The sequence below is a fragment of the Anas acuta genome, chromosome 1 (assembly GCF_963932015.1).
Source record: "Anas acuta chromosome 1, bAnaAcu1.1, whole genome shotgun sequence".
Taxonomy (NCBI): domain Eukaryota; kingdom Metazoa; phylum Chordata; class Aves; order Anseriformes; family Anatidae; genus Anas; species Anas acuta.
The window spans coordinates 100959834-100980777 of record NC_088979.1 but is presented as its reverse complement, the minus strand read 5'-3'; the positions used below and the strand labels follow the sequence as shown (position 1 = coordinate 100980777).

Genomic DNA, 20944 nt, shown 5'->3' with positions numbered 1-20944 from the left:
GAAGAAATTAACTCCATCCCAGGCAAAACCAATACAGAATGATATCAGTAAAAAATCAACCAGTACCATCAAAGTTGATTTCAATTTCTATTTTATAGTCTCATCGGTTAAAGCACTGAATGATACAGAAGTTACTTGGATTTATCTCCAACTTTAGAAAGCCATATGCTACAAGAATCTCATACTGTGAACTACTTTTTAAGATCTCATAAGCTGAAACATGATGGTTCTTCAGTGTTCTAAATGAAGTGAAATCAAGTCACATATGGGATCTATACAAGTATCTCCATGAAAAAAATTATATCCAAGAGTATTCAAACAATTGGTTGAGGGTAGTAAAATTAAGAAATGAGATGGTAAGGAAGAAAAAGAAGAAAATAATTGTCAGGGCCCTAAACTAGCAAGTTACAATGGCCCTAATCAGCCCCAGCTGGGGCCTCCAACCGCCTCTATAGGCCAGGGAAAGCTATATAAGCTCGACTTGGGAAGATGCTTTCAGTCCTTGCTTGATCTATGTTAGAGGAGAGCTTTGTTTTAATCCCAGCTACTGCTGTGATTTAGAAATAATAGTGAGGATAGCTAACATAACTTGCCTAGATATTTAATTAGCTAAGACTTTTTGAAAGGCACTTACAGATAATTCAGAAACAACTTCCACAGTAATAGAAATTGTGGTGGGAGGAAGGCTGATAGTATTGTTTTCATGTCTACGTTAGATACAAAATAACCTACTCTTCACTTTAAGGGCTCTGAGGTTCCCCTCTCCCAAGAAGTTCAGGTGTTTTGGCTTAGGGTCTTTTAGAGACAGGACAACTGAGAGCAGTCCTCTTCCTCTGGTGATTGTGGAGTGGCCTCTGTGCTGATTTTACTGAAAGAAATACCTAAAACAGGAACTATCTTTGTAACTAATAACCCCCTAAATATATATTAGAAAGGAAACTGTATTTATAAAGTTTAGTCTCCTGAGCACTTGGATATGCTTCTTGTGGTAAGTAAGACTGTTGAATTTCATACTTTATAAAATTATAATATCTGTGATATATGGTATTCATAACAAAAACATTAGGGCTGTAAAAGGCTTATGTCACTTCTGGTTTTGTAGTTTTTATTTATTTATTTATTTATTTATTCCAAGGTTATCTCTGTGAAGGATACATTGAGTAATTTTAGCTGAGCACTTGTTCTTTGTTGCACATTTTTTTGAAATGAATTTTCTGTGGGGTTGTCTGGTTGGCTGTTGTTTTTTGTTTCGCTTTTTTCCTGAAGCGAGCCCTCTGACTTTGACAGACCCTGTAGTTTTGTTGCAAGCCTCTGGTTTCAAGATCTTTGTGGACAGGGAAAGAACTTCATGAAAATCATAACAGAACATGTCTTACAACCTGGTAGACCAACTGTCTGCCTAAGGTGGTAGATTTTTATAATGCTATGAGCATTTGGAGTTTCTAACAAAATCCATCAAATTGTTATCCTGACAAGATGATCACACTTACTTTGGAAGCATTTCATGTTCTGATAGTTTATTCTAATGATATTGTTTATGTATAAGTTTATCAATTAAATATCTGATCCATCATTGTTTACCCACTTCTTTGAAGACATTTTATTTGACAATTCTATTAAAAAAAAAAAAAAAAAGTTGGCAGAATATTCTCTGAAAGTTTCCATATCTGTTCTGCAGCTTAAAAGTTATCTTATGAAAATGTCATGTAACTTCAACCATGTCTCTTAAAATTCAGGCTTCAATAAAGTGTCGATTCCAAGATAAATTTTTAATGAGCACTATTGTTTCTCTCTTCTAACCAGCTTGGGCACTCATCCTCAGCAGTTAATCTCTACAGTCTATAATCAGATGGGAAAATAAGTACTATTAAGTACACTTAAATAATGCTCCTTCTTTGTACTCATAGTTACAGATATGATATTTTCTTCTAAAGGAATAGTGTGTAGGAATTGCTAACTGACATTAGTCCCTGAAGTTGGAATAAACAGTATAATCCATTTAGTGAGAACACAGTCCTATCTTTCCTATCACTGACCTCCACTTTTGAAAAAGCTAAAATTCATTATTATTAAGACAGTAATGTTTTATTTTAAAAAACATTTCAAGGAAACCTTAGAAAACCAAAGAAAATCAAACCCTTTTTAGTAGCAGTGTTTAATTTTAATTTAGCAGAATTGTTTAAAGAAAGGCATTTATCTCATTTGTGCTTAGCTTAGAGAAAAACAAGCTCTTTGAAGCTATTCATTCAACATTTGAGATTGAGCAAGAGTATGTTATGAACTTAATTTTGCTTTAACATTGCAAAGAAAGTTTAGAAATGTAGCTTGCAAAGGGTAATTGTTCTATATTTAGACAAAAATAGAATGAGCAGAGTTAGGAAATACTATTGTTGGCAATTTTGTTGAAAAGACTAATTTTTGTTGAAAATAGCAACCTCAGCAAAGTTGGACTTAAGGTAATTTATGATCATGCAGTCTTGTGGGGAACATAAAGGCTTCATTTTCCTATACTTCAGTAAAGATGATAGGAGAAAAATAGAACTATATAGCAGTAGTTGAAAATAATGGTTTTGATTTATGCTGGGGTTTGTGCCAAATTCTATTATCATAGACCTACTAGCAGAGGGAGTTCATGTGGTCAGCAAGCTTGTCATTCCTATCGTGCCAGCTGTGGCTGCTGAAAAGTTAGTATCAGTAGTTGAAACACCACAGGATAGAGATGTATTTATCACAGGCAAATTTTACTAGCAGATATTACCTATACTTCACCATTAAGGAGCTCTGCAAACAACTTCCCTCCTCCAAGGCTGCATATCTTCTAGCGTAGATAGTGCATAGTTCAGAGATAGAGACTCCAGCAGAAGACCTATTATGTGGACAAGCAGGTGTTCTTCACCATGCTACTTTCTCATCTTTATGGTTGGATTGCAGGAACTTCTGTAAATGCTTTGCTATAGCAAAGACTGAAAACTGACAGTATTTTATAAAAGAGACAGGATCAAACTAATAGGACTTCCTGATTTGGATCAGTTTATTGTTATTAATAGTGGACCATCAATAAATTTGAAATTCAACTTTGAGGAACCAGTTTACAACTTCACTGTAACATTCACTGTAGTAAGTTAGTAGAATAATACATTTCAAACTTTAGTTTTAGTTGCTTTAGATTTAGCATTGTCTGATACTTAATCTGTAGCAAAGATTTGCAGCCAAAATATAAACTTCTATCTTGCAGAGACAGTATCAATAATATTTTCAAATACTTTACTCAAGCTTATGCAAATGTACTAGTGGTCTTGTTCTCATTCATAATAGTAATAATAATAAAAAGTTTTCTCTGAAGTGTTCTACTGAATGATGTGTAAAACTACTGTATGTAATGATATGTAAAACTACTGTATGTAAAAAAAACTACATATGTAAAACTTGGGAGAAAAAAAATATCCAAGGAGATAAACAGAAATTAGAACTTTATTCTAGAAAAAAAGTAAATAAGTTGTCCCATCCACTTTGCCCCTTCTCCCCCCCTCCCCCCCCCAAAAAAGGGGGGGGGGCTACAATGCTAAATTATCATACTCTTCTGCAACAAATAATGTAGCTAGAAGTGCATCTCCTACAGGCAAAATAATAATAATAATGTCTTAATAGTCAAAATCTGGAATTGATAGAAGAGACAACTTTGATTTAGGAATCAAATCATCTTTTGCCTTATTTTTGAAAAATACAGGATTTATGTTCTTCCTTTAAAGCAAATGTAGGTAATGTACATCAGTTTTAATGACGTGTTTTTACTCTCTGAATCCAAGAAAGGCTCAATATCTTTCAAAACATATTTCACGTTTAGCATGAATTACCTTAAAGACAATGAAGCAAACCTTATAGTATTTTCAATGATTATTCCTCACTGATTCACCCTATTTTATTAGGATAACAGCTTAAAACATTTTTTTTCCAGTTACTTTATTGTTTTCTGTGAAATGTAGCTTTTTGGCTCAGTGAGGAAGATTCTGAAAGTACATAAGTACTTTTTTTTTTTTTTCTTGAAATGGATTCTGTACTACTTGAACTGACTTGGAGGCTTGAATTTATAAAATGAGAATGGAAACCCCACAGTGCAAATAGAACTTCCTTTTTCAAATGTGTGCTTTCAAAATCTTTGAGCCAAATGCATCCCTGGTGTAAATCAATTTCTGTAGCATTACACCAGGGAAGAATTCAGATTTCTTCTCTGTACCAGTGACCCACAGGTAATATCAATTTATCTGCCATGCTACTTTCAATTTTATTCCCCTTGCGTTAACAGAATTAGTTACAATTTCTGGTAGAAAGTAGTAAGACAGCTTTTTTCAAAAGCTTCAGGAGTGGATGTAGCTAGTGAATTGTAGCTTTTATTTATTATTTTTTCTCAAGATAGATGGAGCAGGTGTATAGGAATTAATGAAGCAACTGTGAAATTGTAAGGGTCATTGGTGTGTAGAAAGCTGTAAATTAGCAGGTTCTTATGGGAAATTGCCTTCCACCTTTAAGGTGTTACCACTTATAAATTCTTGTTTAACTTCTGGGAAATGGCAATGTGGGAGTCCAGAAAAGAAAATGTTGAAATCCTTCTATTTGTAGATTTTTCAGCAAAACAGGTCCGAAATAGCTTGCAATATACATCTTTCATTGAATCTTTATGATTATAACCCTAAATTTCTTTTTCCATTTAGAAAAGTAGTCTGAAATAAACATACTAAAATCCATTTTTTGGAAAAAAAAAAGGTTAAATCTGTAGTCCTTGCAGATCACCTTTCTATCTGAAGTATCTACTAAATCATAATACTTCTTGCAGGACTCCTTTCAAGACACTTTCTTTAAATAAGTAGCTACAAAGATGGGCACCACGTTGATAATGCAAAGTTACCATTCAATACAGAAGCCTTTCTCTTCCTATAGTTTCTGTTGAGGAACTTTTCAGCATGAATTAAGAAATCTTAATCATGGTTATATGAACTACTAAATGTTATCAGCTTTTTTATATTCCCATCCCTGAAATATTTAGGTTCTTTTAGGATAATATTCTAATCTTCCACTGTGTTGATGCTCATGACTCTGTGCCTTCAACAGGTTTCATGATCAAGCTGCTTCCATTTTCCTTTGTCAATAAATTCAATTATGTTCTCTAGCATGATCTTCAGTTAACAGGTTTATCAAACATGGGTCCCTGGTTCTATCCCATTTTATCCCACTTTCTCTATGCCTAATTTATTAAACTTCTAAGGAATATTTACTTAGAATATTATCTAAAGCCATGAGCATAATCATGGCATTTCAGGCTAGGCTGCAATAGATAGTATCTTATCTGTAGTCACCAGTATTTCTAAATGAATATTTCTTTGATTGTTTTGCTGTCACTTTAATAATTCTGAAAGAACAGTGAATAGTGGGGCAGTAAAAATAGTTTGTAATCATGGCAGATACAGTATTCTTTAAACAGGGTGAGTGACACTCCATCAGCTCAAAAAAGGGGATCCAGCTACTGAATGTATCATTTGATGTCCACATTTCTGCATAGAGCAGGGTCCATATATCAGTATCCTGAGGAATTAGGCTAAGAAAAAGTGTCATATTTTGTCAAAGATGTGGAACATACATAATGCAATTCTAACTAGCCTACAGATGAATATACATGCACACAAGTTCATGGTCCTTTTTAAATGAATCAGATACAGCTTTATACTTTTTTCTTTTGGAATTCTCTGATTAATGGCTGTTTCACTCAGTTTCTCTTGTCGCTTCCATTCTTATATGTTCTGTTCAGAATGACAAATCAGTCATGCTATATATCATGTAATGGGATGTTTTGTCTTGCTCTGCAAGGTTATGTTAAGCTACATCTGAATCATTTACTGAGACTTTTCACTGTGACATAGTAAGTATAGTAAAAGCAAATAACATGGCCGTCTGTGAATGTTAACTAAGATAATTCTGATCTCAATTAAACTTAGTGAGAACTCATCCATCTTGCATATGGTTAGATGCATTATCTAAGAAAGTGTATGAGGTACCTCCCTGAGTCTTTCTTCTGGACCAGGCCTGTATTGTGATTTATTCCAGCCAGCTAATTAGATAGCTATATGGAATAGATCAGATGAATATGATTTTGAACATCTTAGTTTTACATTCCCAGCACACTAGAAAGATTCTTTTTTTTTTTTTTTCTCCTTCATGGAGCCAGGGCTTAGTGTTGGACATTTAATCAACCATAACTTCACCTATCACTTGCTTTGTCTTGATGTTCCCACTTTCACAAATCAGCATTTTGCTCAACAATTCAAATATGGGTCACAATACATGCAAGTTATTTCAGCATACTCATTAGAGCAATGAAGTGTCTAAAGACAAAGACATAAGTTGCTAGTGTAACTTCAGGCATGGCCCTGAGCACATGACAACAAATGTATTGCTCCAGGAATTGCTTTCATGTGGTGTTCCTCACTCATTGTCCCTATTTCCTTTGCTGTTCTTTTCAAGATTTATTCATTCCCTGTGGAAAGAGTAAATTACTGATGGGGATAATACAATAAATCTTTCAAATTTGCTATTATGTAGATTCAAGAGACTATTTTCCACTTGCAATGGGGAGAGAGTAAATCAATGATTAGGTTGAGTAATGATTAGGTTAAGTTCTGAGCACCCAGATCCAAGGGTTGAAGAAGGCCAGGTGAACTTAAAAGGATTTCTTTCTTTCTTTTGCTGGCATATACTGAAAATTACAAACTTTAATTTACAGTTTAGAGGGTGAGTGTCTTTGTACAAAGGTAGCCACTCAGGTGTCCTACCTCTCTGTGATTTGATGCACAATTACAGTAAATCTGAGACACTTGCATGTATTATAGATAAATTATGAATTGGATAATTCATCAGAAGCTGCTTATCTGGTATGGACCAGTGTCAGGTATTTTTTCTTATGTAGCAAGATACCTCTTCAGAAAGAAACTGGTAGACTTTTAATGATTCATTTTTGGCCAGATTTGAAATAGCTCTTTTTTTCCACGTTACCATCAACATCTCTGTATATCAACCAAACCTGTGAACTGAGATTTTGTCAAAATGAAAAAAAAAAAATCACAAGGAGACTTCTTAGTTTGTAGAGTTCATTTTAAAATTTACAAAAATTTAGTTTCACAGTGGTATCTTTTTCTGGGTTTTTATTACAGTCAATTCTACATCAAACTTGGTTCTGGTGTTCTAAGTTCTTTATAATACACTAGCTGATATGGAGCTGGAGGGCAATTAGACTTTTTCCATGGTTGTTACTCCATGTCTTTTCCAACTATAGCGAACCCATGCCAAATTCTTAGGTAGCATATAGTTTTTTTTATCCTTTCTCAATATAAATCCATTACTAAGAGTATAATGTGAAAGATGACTCAAAATTCAGATCAGTGAAGGTTGGTAATTGTCATGTGAGTTTTCCAGAAGCAATTTTAAAAAAGCATGAGGAAAACCAAGTGAAAAGATTTATTATAGACAGGCTTTAAATAACATCTAACAGTAAATGTTACTTTAAACCAGATATTTATGTTGTGCTAGGAGATCTGAAGATACTGTTCATGTGCCAGTCACTGGCATTTATTCTGACACTTTAATAAAGTCAACATGAACTGGATGGGTGGTAGTACATGAAGGTACTTTAAAACCTAGGGTAATGAGTATCTACAGTGACTAAGAAATTTCTTTTCATGTTTTGAGCTACCTCACTGCCTGCTTTTGTGGGAGGGTGGTTTGCCTAAGAATCAAAGATCTTTTTTTAATTATCCAGAAAAAGTTTACGGAAAGGTGAAAAGTAACAATTCTAAGACAATGCATTAATGTTAAGGGAAATTATGGTTTTCAACTAGTGTATTGCACAGATTATTCACTTTATTGTCAGAATCCAGATTCAGAGATTCTGAACACTGAGATTTAATGTGGAAAGCAATTGCCATATTCCCTAAAGACTCTGTCTTGCATCTAGAAGAATTTACATCTCATGAATCCCTGCAATACATCTTTGATATGTAACCTAACAAATAGGAAGAACTTAAGGATCCTACTCCAGCTTCTCAAATAACACTGAGTACAGAAAGTAACAGCTGCTGCCCATTTCTTCTTTGCTTCCTGGGCTTCCCTTTAAGAACTTAAGTGTACTACCTGGTCTTAGGTTGCTCCTAGAGACAAAATGACCTTAACAAGCTATTTGAAGTAAAACATTCAAGTCTTCAAAGAACAAATACATTTTTTCTTTTGAGGGGACTTTCAAAGTGACTGCATATGTACCTGATCTCACAGGTTTGTATACACCCTATCTGTAGCATGTTTTCTTTATCTGATAAAAAAAGGAATGACAAAATTCTTCTACTGCATTGTGTTTCATTGTATTCTTGATTCATCTGTTAATTTCTTTAAGAACAGAAGTTTCATGATGCAGAATTCTTTTTCAAATATCTAGATTTTCAGTGTGATTAGAAATTGCTTCTTAGGACAAAGAAATGCTTATATAGTCAGTTAAAAGGCTCTTGACTTAAATACTGGATTTTTTCCATGTTTTTTTTTTTTTGAGAAATTTGTTTTGAGTTGTAGTTTCAGCAAATACACTGTAGTGCTGATCGTATTACATTTGTAATAAAATGAAACTGCAAATATAATACCTATAGATACTCCTGTAGGGATGTTTTGCTAAAAAGCTATTATTTACACTGAATCTGTTCTTTTGTTCAGCAAGCAAAAACTGCCAAATAAAATCTACTTAACTGTGCTGGTCTTGGATGTTAAAAATAACACCAGCTAATGTGGAGTGATTAATCCCTAAACTATGCTTATTGCTTCTGGATTGACTCATAATAGATACTTGATTATAAAAGTATAACACTATAGCTTCCTAGTTTTGTTGAGGCCAGTTTCCAAGAAAGACTTTGATTGGCACCATTTATTCTGGTTCTGTTAACAAAACACAGAGAAATAGATATCGTTAAGTGTCATTACAACAATCAGACTTTTCCATTGAAGAAAGTAGCTCTTTGAGTTGCATCACTTTATCTGTAAATCTAATGACTTCTGAAGCTGTTTTGGGATCAGTGACTAACAGGGCAGAAAATGAAAATGCAGAGCAGGAACAATATAAACCTCATGTATTGCTTATCTTTGAGAGAGATGCACAGTATGTCAGTGACGCCAAGAAGCTCAGCGGTTGTTAATTGTGCATGTGCAAGGGATACATTGTGAGATGTTCTCAGTAAATACATATGTATAATCACAAAAACACAATCAGCAATCAAAATGCCAAGAGGTGTATTTGGCCTACTTAACTGAACTGTCATTTTTGCCTTACCTAACAAGTTATTTTTTCTTGTTTGCTAGTAACTAAACAGACATCTAAAATGTTCAATAAAATGTTCAAGTTTTCTTATAGTGCACTGCAGTATATGTTGCTGCATGTAAGTGTAACTATATGCACAACAATGTGACATTTCTTTTTTTAGAACTTACTGAATGTACAGAATTTTATATAAATTCTAAACAGTTCTAGCTTTATCTAGAAATGATTTTTCACATCAAGCAAAGTAGACAACTTCAAATAACAAATGGCCTGGAATCAAGAGAATATTTAGAATGTGGCTACAGTAGTTCAGATCAAGAGTGGTCTTTTGAGCTGAATATCCCTGTCATCCATTAACTGTGGTTTGGCACAGACAGTATAATGATCTTAGAGTAAGTGAAGTGGATTCTTTTCAAACAGAACTAAACAGAAATGTGCACTCTGAAAAGTGCACCTGAATATCCTCCTGGACACTCAGATTACAGGTCAAAATGATGGTCGAAATCCTGCCAAGTTCTGTAGTGTGTACTATGGGTGTTAATTCCTCAGATTCAATTGCTTCTTCTGCACACTTAATCCAATTGCAGTGTGTGGCCTAAATTGGTAGTGTAGTATATTGTCTACTTGCTGATATTGAAATAGTCTTTTTAAAATTATATGAAAGGTAGATGGGGTTCCATGATGTTACAGAAAAGCACACTTACTTCACACCTTAAAACAGTGGGAGAAGAGAACATGGAATTATTGTTCTGCAGAACAAAAAGCCAAACTCTGTAAGCATTTAAGGGATGAGATGAGTAACAGATGCATTGGACTTGTCAGGAGCAAATTATAACAAATCAACTTCCTTCTATGAGTATGAACTGATATGGGAGTAAAGCGAAATATGATCTTTAAGGATTTTACCTCATGCCGAATTCTGATAAATGAAAAGAGCTTCATTAAGCTGTTATTAGGTGATTTCCTAACTGCTTAGAAGACCAACTCCACAGATAACAGAAGATTCATGGATAACATTATCTAAAGTAAAGTGGAAAACTCAGTGTAGGGATGATGAGATAGACCCCATCTAGAGGTGCCAATAAGTATTATCTGCTCATTAGTTTAAACTAATATTCTGAAGTAATATTAAAGCTGAAATATATTAAAGTCATTATCCAGGATACAGAATTAAAAAACAGTTAAATTTCATTTCAATTTCTTGAAATGCAATTTTTTTTCCTTAGTAAGTCAGTATAGTAAAGCTCCTAAGGTTAAACCAACATTCAGCATAATGTTTTATACTTACTGTCAGATGCTTATGAGCATTTTCCATCTGTTCACCACAACTTGAAAAAAAAAATATGTAAGCACTTATTTTTCTAGCTAATAACTATAGCAGTGGTATTAGGCTATGCATATAGAAGCATCCAGAGTCTAAATATTGAAGTTACTTTAAATTTTACCAGTTGCAGTAACATTTTTTTCCCTGTACCAAAAGTACTCCCTAGTGTATTTTATAGCACCTTAGTGTGACAAGTAGTCTAGCACTACTCTGCTGAACTGTTTGCATGGCATCTCTGAGGCTGTAATTGTAAAAAGAGGTTATCATTACTATTGCTTTCCTAAAGCCTCTGAGATATACATAACTTGTTTTCATAGAATGGCTTCAGTTGGAAGGGACCTTAAAGATGACCTGGCTCTACTATCCCCCTGACATAGACACCTCCCACTAGAAGTCCCATCCAGCCTGGCGTTGAACCTTTCCAGGGATGGGGCATCCACATCTTCCCTGGGCAACCTGTTCCAGTGTCTTACCATCCTCTAAATGAAGAATTTCCTCCTAACATCTAATCTAAAACTACCTTTTTTTTTTTTTTTAAGTTTAAAACAGTTTTCCTTGTCCTATTGTTATCTGTACATGCACATTTCCTATGTATCTTTTCCATAACTACACATAGCAATCTCAGCATAGATTAAGCTATTTTCCACCTGCCAGCTGTGCAAATTAAACTTGAAAATCTGAAATTTTCTCAAACTCAGAGTTTTCCTTAAATAAGACACTACCAAGATGATAAGATTCAGCAGGCTAACTTCTGGCCTCACTTATACTTGTATGTTTGCCTTCAAATGATCTACTTTGACATTCATATGATCCTGTTGCTTTAAGATTTCATAGGAGCACCTAATTAGAAACTTTTAAACAGCCCTGTTGAGAATGCACAAGATGTGACAGAATAGAGTTCTGTCAGTAAAGCAAGCAGATAATGCATAAATATATTTAAAGAGTGGTGGGTTTGAATAAGTCTTTGATTTTTACTCAGTCACTATTCAGAATATATTGCTAGGATGCTGTCAGAACATTGTTCAGGTTTTGAATCAAGTTCTACCTGTCTCACTAGAATAGACATTCCCTTCAGCTGTGTGCATACCACATCTTTATCATCTGTGAATCTGAATACCTAAGTAAAGCTGAGAGGCCACAAATAGCATGAATATTATCAAAATATACTGTAATCAACCCAGATAGTTTGACAACTATTCATTTGGCATTGTGAATACCTTTTTGAACGCCAAAGTCCAAATCTGTGTGTTTTATATAATGGTGGAGTATAATGCTAGTTTTCCAAAGTCATAAGCAAAAAAATATATAGTTAAATAATTAACTGCTGCCCTATTGAATAGTTACTTTAAGATAATTTTCAGATTTTGGATTTCCATGTAAAAGTGTGAACTGAACAAATTCTTGTGAACTGAATTTGAAAATCAGAATAAATAGCTTGAGCATATTTTAAGAATCTTTGTAATGTGTGAAATGAATCATCTAACAATGAACTAAGAATTAAGGAATTTAACTTTACATCATTGTAGTTTTAATAATTTTTATCCTATATTAACTTCTCAAATGCATATTTCATTATTATCCATGTTATTTCCTTCCTTGTGCCAAAGCAGTAGCATATTGGTGAGAGAATCATGTCCTGGTTCTTTCTCATCTGTGGTAGAACATTTTCACAACAGTGGCTGGGTACTGGATACTACCCTTCCTTTGCCAAAATGAAGTGCTATCAAGCAGGTTGTCTTCTTCAGAATACAGACTATTTGCATCCCACAAAACAGAATTCTAAAAAGCTTCTTACTGTTTTACAGACACAAACTATTTATGAAAATGTGGCAATCTCTTAATGCATATCAAATTCCTGTGCCTGGATTATAACAAGAGTTGAATTTATACAGTGAACAGAAATTTTATGAAACCGTATGTACATAAATACAAAATTCTATATCTAAGTCCTTTGAATTGTCTCAATATATTGTCTGTCAGCTTCTGAATCACAATTTCAATATGAGTTGTCCTGGGATAAGATATTTATATTCTGCTGGGGTTTTGCTATTTAAAACAACAACAACAACAAAAAAAAACCTTAATACTCCAGGATAGCAAGATATAATCACTGTCACTTCACTCTTAGTTTTAACTTCCATGGCAAACAATAAAACGTACAGCTGGTGATAACAGCAGTACATCGCATCTTCAGCTTCTTTTCTGCCCCTTTTGTTCATTTTCAAAGGAACAAAACTCACATTCAAGTTTGTATAAAAGCAGTTTTGTACTATTCATAATTTACAACTTTTGTTCTTGGGTTTTAACTATGATTGTTTGCTATGCCCTTTATTCCTTGATTTCATGGACATTTTCTTAAATCAGCAGTTATACAGAAGAAACTTGCTAAAAGTTAACACTTAACAGAAACACTTGCATAACATTGAGGTAGAAAGTAATCCTTCATGTTTTTTTTTTAAAGGATTTGTTTTTCTTCTTTTTTTTTCCCCCATATGCTTGTATACATCATTGCAAATTATAGTTTGTAATGACTGCAGTTCCAAGCCACTGCTGAGTGCTGTGCTTCAATGGTGTTCATCTTAAACTAACTTTGCTCATGACTGTATGTAACTATAGTCATTTCTGTGTATGGCTTTTATTTCCCTTTTTGAATTAGATTTTGCTATTCACACATACTGATATTGCTTAATACCATAACCTGTAAGAACTCCTAGTAATGGAATTATTTCAGAATAGACACCATTTCCTGTTTTAGGATATAAATTGAAATAAAAACTGCTGCTCATCTGAAGTTTGCTAAGCCCCTGATCAGCCTGTAACTGAGACACATGTTTATGTGGTATAATGTATTGCTAATGATGGAGTTGTATAGATGTCCTTCCTTGCATTGTTCTGAAGGAGAAAGTATGGAAATATTGGGTATACTCTTACAAAAGAGAGATTTGTAAGAGAAAAGCGGTGTTACACTAAAAATGATTGTCTCTACATTTATTTGAGACACATTTTCTTCTCTCAGTTGGCAATGCCCCAATCATGAAAATGAGGAAAAACTGGATGTATAAGTAAACTATTTTGAAGACTTACTTCTATAAACTAATAATCATTTTTCATATTTACATGTAGGAATTCATTACTTTATCTCTTAATTTAATCTGCAATATTACTTAATTTTGACTTCTAAAACCTGGTATTTTTATACAAATAATTTCAATAAAACATCTCAAGGTATTTTGGAATGTGGTATAGTATTAGGACTTTTAAATACCAAATTAACATATCTACTCTGAAAATAATATGTAAGTAAATAATTGAGAGAATATTGAGATACTGAGTTTCTGAATGTGAAATAGTGATATTTCCTTTTCATTAACAGAAAAATAAGGAAACATTAAATATTTGTAATTCTTACATTTACTTGTAATTCAGGAAAGTGTACATGCAGTTTTATGAAAACTTGGCTGTTTTTAATTTTTATAACACAAAGTATACAATTAAACATGGCTTTATTCTCATGATTTGTATGCTGACCTAGCTATTTTGTACCCAAAAGCATATGTTTGTATCTTCTTTATAAAACACAATGAAATCATAAATAAAGAGAATCAGTTAATGTGATCAACAAAATCAAAAATGAAATAAATTTAAATGTGAAGTTTGGAAATGGCCTACTTGAAATTCAAGAAAAATCTAAATATGATTTGGGCTATTTTATGTGTGTATGGTGGGTGAAGTAATAAGTTCCTACATGCCTCATATGTCTACAAAGTATCTGGAAGTTCCTGGGCATACTATGTGTGCAAAGAGTTTCTAAACATGTTCATCAAAATCATATGTAAGAACTGTTTTCTTAGATTTATGGCAACTATCTTGCCAAGAAAGAGCAGGATTTCTTATTACAGTCTTATTGTCACAACCCATAGCCTCCTCCATTTCCAATTTTCCAGCTTTGATTCCAGGAAGGTCAAGTTTATTTTGGCTTTCTGTTGCAGAGATCCTTAATAGTTTGACATTATGCTGTATTTGTAAGTCTTTACAGTTACTGTGTTGCTTATTGTCAATGCCTGTATCTTTTTAATCTTCCTTCTGTTGAGTGAAATTAAAAAGAAAGAACAGACAGTTAAAGATGTTTTCATCTTTTGGCAATATGTATCTATATTGTTCAGGAGGTGACACACTTACTGCTTGCAGAGAAGTATTTTATAAACTGTGTTTATCTGGTTCTATGGAATACCAGCTACATGACTTTTAGGAAAACAACAACAAAACAACTAAAACTGTTCCAATAGTATGGTAAAAAATACATACCCACTCCAACTCTTGACACTGCCAAGGCAGTCCCTAAATTCCTAAATACTTTTTTTATGTTTTGTACAGACATTTCAACAGCCTTTTCCCATAAAATACATGTGTTCAAATTTTCTGACCATTCAATAATGCCATGTGTCGTGTCAAAGCAACGTGACTGGAGCAAAGTGATGTGACTCATTAACTGCTAGAGATTTCAGCAGCAGACATCAAAACCCAATTCTCAGTGACTTCTTAAAGTAATTGCTTTTTATTCTTGATGTTTCCCAACCTGTTTTCATAAAGGCAGATTGTTTTCAAATGGTCTTGGCACAGAATGAGTGGCTCTGTCTTGTTTTTGTTTTGAAATGCTCAGCACATCTCTAACTGCATGAAAACATTATTTAAATGTTTGAATCTACAACTTTACAGTAGAAGCTTTAATAACTTTTGATGGTGGAAAAGAAATTAAAACATAAATGTTCCCATGTTAATAAGGAAGAAAAGCTTCTCATCTCAAACGGATTTGTTTGTTTTTTGACTAGGAGCACTATTAGAAGAAACAGAAGCAAACAGCAGAAAGAATGAATCTAAAGCATTGCATATAATTTACCTTGTACTAAACTGATTTAAAAAATCCAGATGAACAAATTGCTTTAAAATTATTCATTTACAAAAATGTTGGTGTTATTATAACCTATATACTAACATGTTTTAATATAATGTATAAAATGAAGTAGTTTGACTTTTTAGTTAATACTTTGAACTAGAACTTAAGAGTCTCAGTTTATCAAATTTCCTTTATTATAGCTGCAGTCTGTTTTTTTTTCCAGGCACAGCTGAATCCATTGAAAAGGCTACTCAGCTACTCCTTGGTACCTTCTGTCTGAAAGCTACCTTCCCTCCTCTCAGCCTTCAGGTATAGACATTCCTATTTCACCTCTGTTAAAGTGATCCAATTAAAAAAAAAAAAGTGGTAGTTGAAATTGGCTGGAGATGTATAGTAGTATGCCTCTTTCCAGTACCTTTTAAGATCTTCTATCTTAATTTAACATTTTTTTTCTGAAGCTTTTATTTTTATATTCATTCCTGGCTGCTTATTATTTCAATGTCAATAATGCTAATAAAATTGTAGAGGCTTGTCCTTTGCTGTATTCCTGTGTGGTAATATGTCATCCAGGGGCCTTACAGAAGAGTATCAGCATGTAGCCATCATGGATCTAAGACCTCAGGTAGCCTGTCCAAAATTCTTGTAAGCATTATCTAGGTGTGTGGAGAGTAAGTCCTAAAACATTTTTTTCCAGTCATTAGACATATTTTTCCGATGCTCTGGAAGCAGGAAAAAGTCAATCTGATAGATAACTTTTCTTAGAAAAGCAAGCATGAACCATATTGTTGATGTGTTATAATACAGTTCCATACTCTTTCATTTTATTCAACATGATTCAGTTGTGAAAAGTTCAAATTTTCACAGTTTGAAAACAGAAAACGTGTCTTTCCTGTCTCTAAAGCAGTTAAAATTGAGTTGCTCCTAAACTATGCTGAGCTTAAGTAATTCAAGAATCATTGATACGCAAGTCCTGTAATGACCTGCCTTAGGAACATTGGAACAATATCTGCAGTGACAAATTTTGCCCTTAGGAATCAGAACATATTTTCCCAAACTACCTAATAGATGGGGGAAATGTTTTCCTGTTGTTTGTTCATTTGTTTTCAGCATGAATCTGTCAGATGATGCCAAAGGTTCTAGAAACAAATAAAACCTTTCAACTACCTCTTGACCAGAATATGATCACAAAAAAACAGTGAGACAGCACAGGTACTCTAGCTGTGCCAGCTGTTTAGTGCGTTATACTAAGCAGAACTGTGGGACATAGAATAGAATAGAAGTTTGTTCCTTTGTTTATTTTCACTTGTAAATGTTGGTCTTATGAAGCACAGTAAACAGTTCTGATTGAAGGACTAGGATTCCAGTTTGTCATTTCTATTTGGTACACCTATTGATGTATAAGTAACAGAAATTTGGATATGTTCTTGATGGTAACAGAAATAGTAACAAACAAAAACAGAATCTGTCTAGTCAATTCTCAAAAAAAAAAAGTTTAATATTATATTACTTCTTTGACTTTAGAGGTCATCTGAAGCATAAATAGTAATGTTATAGTCCTTAAGAACATTGTTGTAGGTAATGTACATTTAAAAATATAAAAGTAAAAGCAGAGTGTTATTTTCTCGTGATATGTTTTTTTTTTTCCCCCATATTACAGAGAAAGGAGATTTCTCAGAAGTAATACATGAGATCCAAGAGATTAAAAACAGGATGCTGAAGTGGTAGGAAGAATTCTTTTTGTTAGTTTTAATTTTGAAAACTACAGAACATACTAACATTTCACATTTTTATTCCATGTTGTTTAATGGTAACATACTTTCAATATTAAAACTTATTAACGAACATATAAAGATCTGACATCCAGGAATTTCATATCTAAATGTGAAATGACTGAAAAACCCTGCAATAGTGAGGCATTTTCACAAGTTCCTCATTTCAGAAAATGGGCCTTCAGGATATCTAGAGGGTAACAATTTTTTTTACCATATTTTACCAGCAGCTTAGGCCAACGTTCAAAGCAGGTTTCAAAAAAGCTTGGAGAGAAAGAAACACTCTCCAAAGGGTTGTCATTACAGCAATAAGAAAATGTGAAGTATATCTAATCTGTGTAAGAATTTCTGATGTTGCATAAGGCTTTGTTATTATTTTTAATAGCCTGATGTGGAACATCTGAAGTAAAGGAAGTCATGATTTTTACTGCTTTCAGTAACATCAACAGCTCTGTGAAGAACGTACCTGCCCTAACCACAACACAGATAGGATCAAATTTCTTAAACTTGTGCTTCACGGAATCTAGTATGTAATCCAGTAGTAATCCGTTGGATTCCATTCTGTTCCATGGAATCTAGAGTTTCATGGAATCTCAGGTGTTTTTGAATGATTCCTGGCAGTAAGGCCCTCTTGCAACACGAACATATTCTCTCTTAATATAAATAAACATTATTTGCAAAGGGTGAGGTATGATCATATACAGTTACCGCTGTTCAAGTAGACACCCCATGTTCCTGGAATTCAGTGGCAAATAATAGGATATTCTAGCATAATAGTAGATAAGGTAAATTAGTGGTTTCTTCTATGACTGTACTTACCTGGGTAATCCTCTTTGGATTCACAGCTGACCCTTGTGGTTGCTGCCTTTCCAAAGGAGTTAGTCATTCTTTTTCCAGTAAGGATAGATTATTTTCTGACATCACTCAATGTTGTGGTACAAAAAAAAAAGCCTTTGCTCATGCAGAATTTTGCAGCTCTGATAAGTTCTGAGATGTTATAAAGATATTGTTTCATGCCCCCTGTCACTGCTTGAAAGCAGTGTCTGAAAATGCTTGAACATGGTCCCAGGAGTTCAATTAAAGTAAACGGTCTTGTCATTGGGCTCCATGTCCATAAAATGTGGACACTGGAGATTTACTGCATGATAGGAATACTGCAGATACTCTTCTAACTTGCAGTCCGTTGACTTCTGTCTGTAGTTTCCCTTCAGAAGTGTCGTGGCATTTAGAAATTGCTAGCATGGGAAGCTAAAAATTATAATGGATAACTACAAATGCGGTTTGCTTCCTCTTGGATTTTTGCAAAGTCTCCTGACCCAAAGCATATTTCAAGTAATACACAGCCCTACACACAAGTGTACACAGTAAGTAGCATATAATAAAGTGTAAGGTTTGCAGAGACCAGGTGCAAATGCAGTGTTACAACTTACACTATAGTAATCACGTCTGATATGAGAGACACTAATTTTCATCCACTTGCATGAGAAAAAACTTTTCCTGAATTTATCCATTTATTGATCTTAAAAGAAAGATTTTTTTTAAACTTGAGTAAAGAGAAAAATATACAACCTTTGTTCAACTTCTTGAAACACGTGCTTATTCAAGCAAAAACTGCAGTGTAAGATGTAAAAAATTCAGTTCCCAGTGTTCTTCCAGCTGTTTCTACTCTCCAGATTTTTCTTTCACCCTCTCTAATTCAAGTCTATAATCTAAAGTTCAACTTTGAATCATTTGCTTTTTCAAGTCTACATCTGATTCTGAATTCTACCAATTCTTGTAAGATATCTGGATTTCCTGAGTGTTAACACGAGCCAGCATTTTTCCTCACTTTTTCCTTAAAATGTTGCTTGGCATATTCTTACAAAAAAAAAAAAAGACAAAAAAAGAAAAAAAGACAAAAGTCGTTCTAGGAACAAAATATTGAATTATTGTGGTTTTTTTTTGTGTTCTTGCCCTATTAAACTTGGCTGGGCATTAATGCAATACTTCAGTTGTTAGTTCTAGAATTAAATCTACGTGACAAAGCTAAATCTATTTTGCCACTCATTCATGCGTTAACAAAGTTGTAGTGAAAAATGTGATTAAAATGATTGCTCATATTCATGAAGAAGAATGATAAGATTTCCTTAGGCTTTTGACAATGCCAATTTGCCCTAAAATAGGCTTCATTATGGACATATATTTAATGCATCTTTACTTACATTCTCTCAGGAGTGCTCATTAGCTCATACACAGTACTGCACCAGTGCAGTTATTGAAATCAAATTTACAATTACCCTACATAATACACAGACAGAATTCACTTGTATCATATTCTGCATTACTAGTTTTTAGGTGTCTTAGAGTGCAGTTCTTGTGATATATGGCATAATAATTCATGTCAAGAAGATGGTTGATGTTAATAAAGAAGGGGGAGATTTGGGAGTGTGGCCATGGGGGTCGGAAAGCCCTGTGGTTGATGATAACATTAGACTCTTAACGATGAGGCCATCAGAAATGTAAAAGAGTTGAGAGGGAACAAAGAAGGGTGATTCAGGAGACTCCATGCAGTCTTGGGTTGCTTGTTCTCCAGCCATTAAGGCATGGAAGTTGCTGGGTGTTTGCTGTTATACGCAAAGTTGTTTGACCAATGAAAAGTCACTTTTGAAAAGGACTGCTGTGGGGAGAAGGGTATAAGAGGGGAGCCTGTCCTCAAGATAAAAAAAAAAAAAAAAAGGCAACACGATGTGATGAAGTTATGTCATCAATAAAGAAGTAGAAAGAAGGAATGAAAAGGAACAGGCTAGCAGAGCAGGGACCAGGACAGGAACAGAGACATTGATTGCCTCATGAAGATAGGTTTGGACAAACTCAGCAAACTGCTCAAAGAAGCTCGTACAGAAAGTCACTGGAAATAGGTGCACCGGAGCTGGAAAGAAGCTCAAGATGAGAGAAGCAGACCCTCACTGGTAAGCAGTTGCGCATTATGGGGAATCATACGTCCTTAGGAACAAAGGCTGTCCTGGTAACCTTACAGCTTATTCTCCTTATTAACAATCAGACAGTTCATGAGCCTGAAATATGGGACCAAACTGAAGTCAAGGTGTGGGACTCTGCTCCTAAAAAAAGACAAGGTTGCAGCGGGATTGCTTGGCACCTGGCGAGCAATCTCTGAGGCCTTAAAGAGCCATGTGGGACCACAGTCAGAAACATGTGGTTTACCAGACAGCGGGGGAGCTGTGGGCTCGTTTACTGATCCACCTGCATGTGCCATTGCCCCCCAGCTCCCACCACTACTGCCATTGCAGGCCTTTGCTGTTATGCCCTGTGGTGACCTGAACGTGCCTTTTGATCCAGGCCCTGTTGGCCCTAAAAAGGAGCCGGATCTGTTTCCCTTTGATCTGGGAGGACTAAGATACCTAAGGCCTGAAGGCTGAGTTGCTTAACAACTTAAAGTGAGACATATTGTTCCCACGGCTAGCCCTGGAACTCTCTGGTGTTTGTAATCAAGAAAAGCAATGGAAAATGGAGACTGTTATAAGTCATAGAAGATATGGGAGCACTTCAACCAGGCCAACTATGCTCCCCCAGTCATGGACATTGATAGTAATAGACTTAAAGGATTGTTTGTTACCTTT

The 20944-nt window shown here is 34.4% G+C and overlaps 1 long non-coding RNA gene across 1 annotated transcript; it reads left to right on the top strand.

Annotated features, from left to right (window-relative positions):
• Positions 1–515: 515 nt before the first annotated feature.
• LOC137850199 (uncharacterized) lies at positions 516–19232 on the top strand. Its single transcript, XR_011092348.1, has 4 exons — positions 516–988; positions 15782–15867; positions 17216–17279; positions 17713–19232. It is a non-coding gene; the product is annotated as an uncharacterized lncRNA (long non-coding RNA).
• Positions 19233–20944: the final 1712 nt, after the last annotated feature.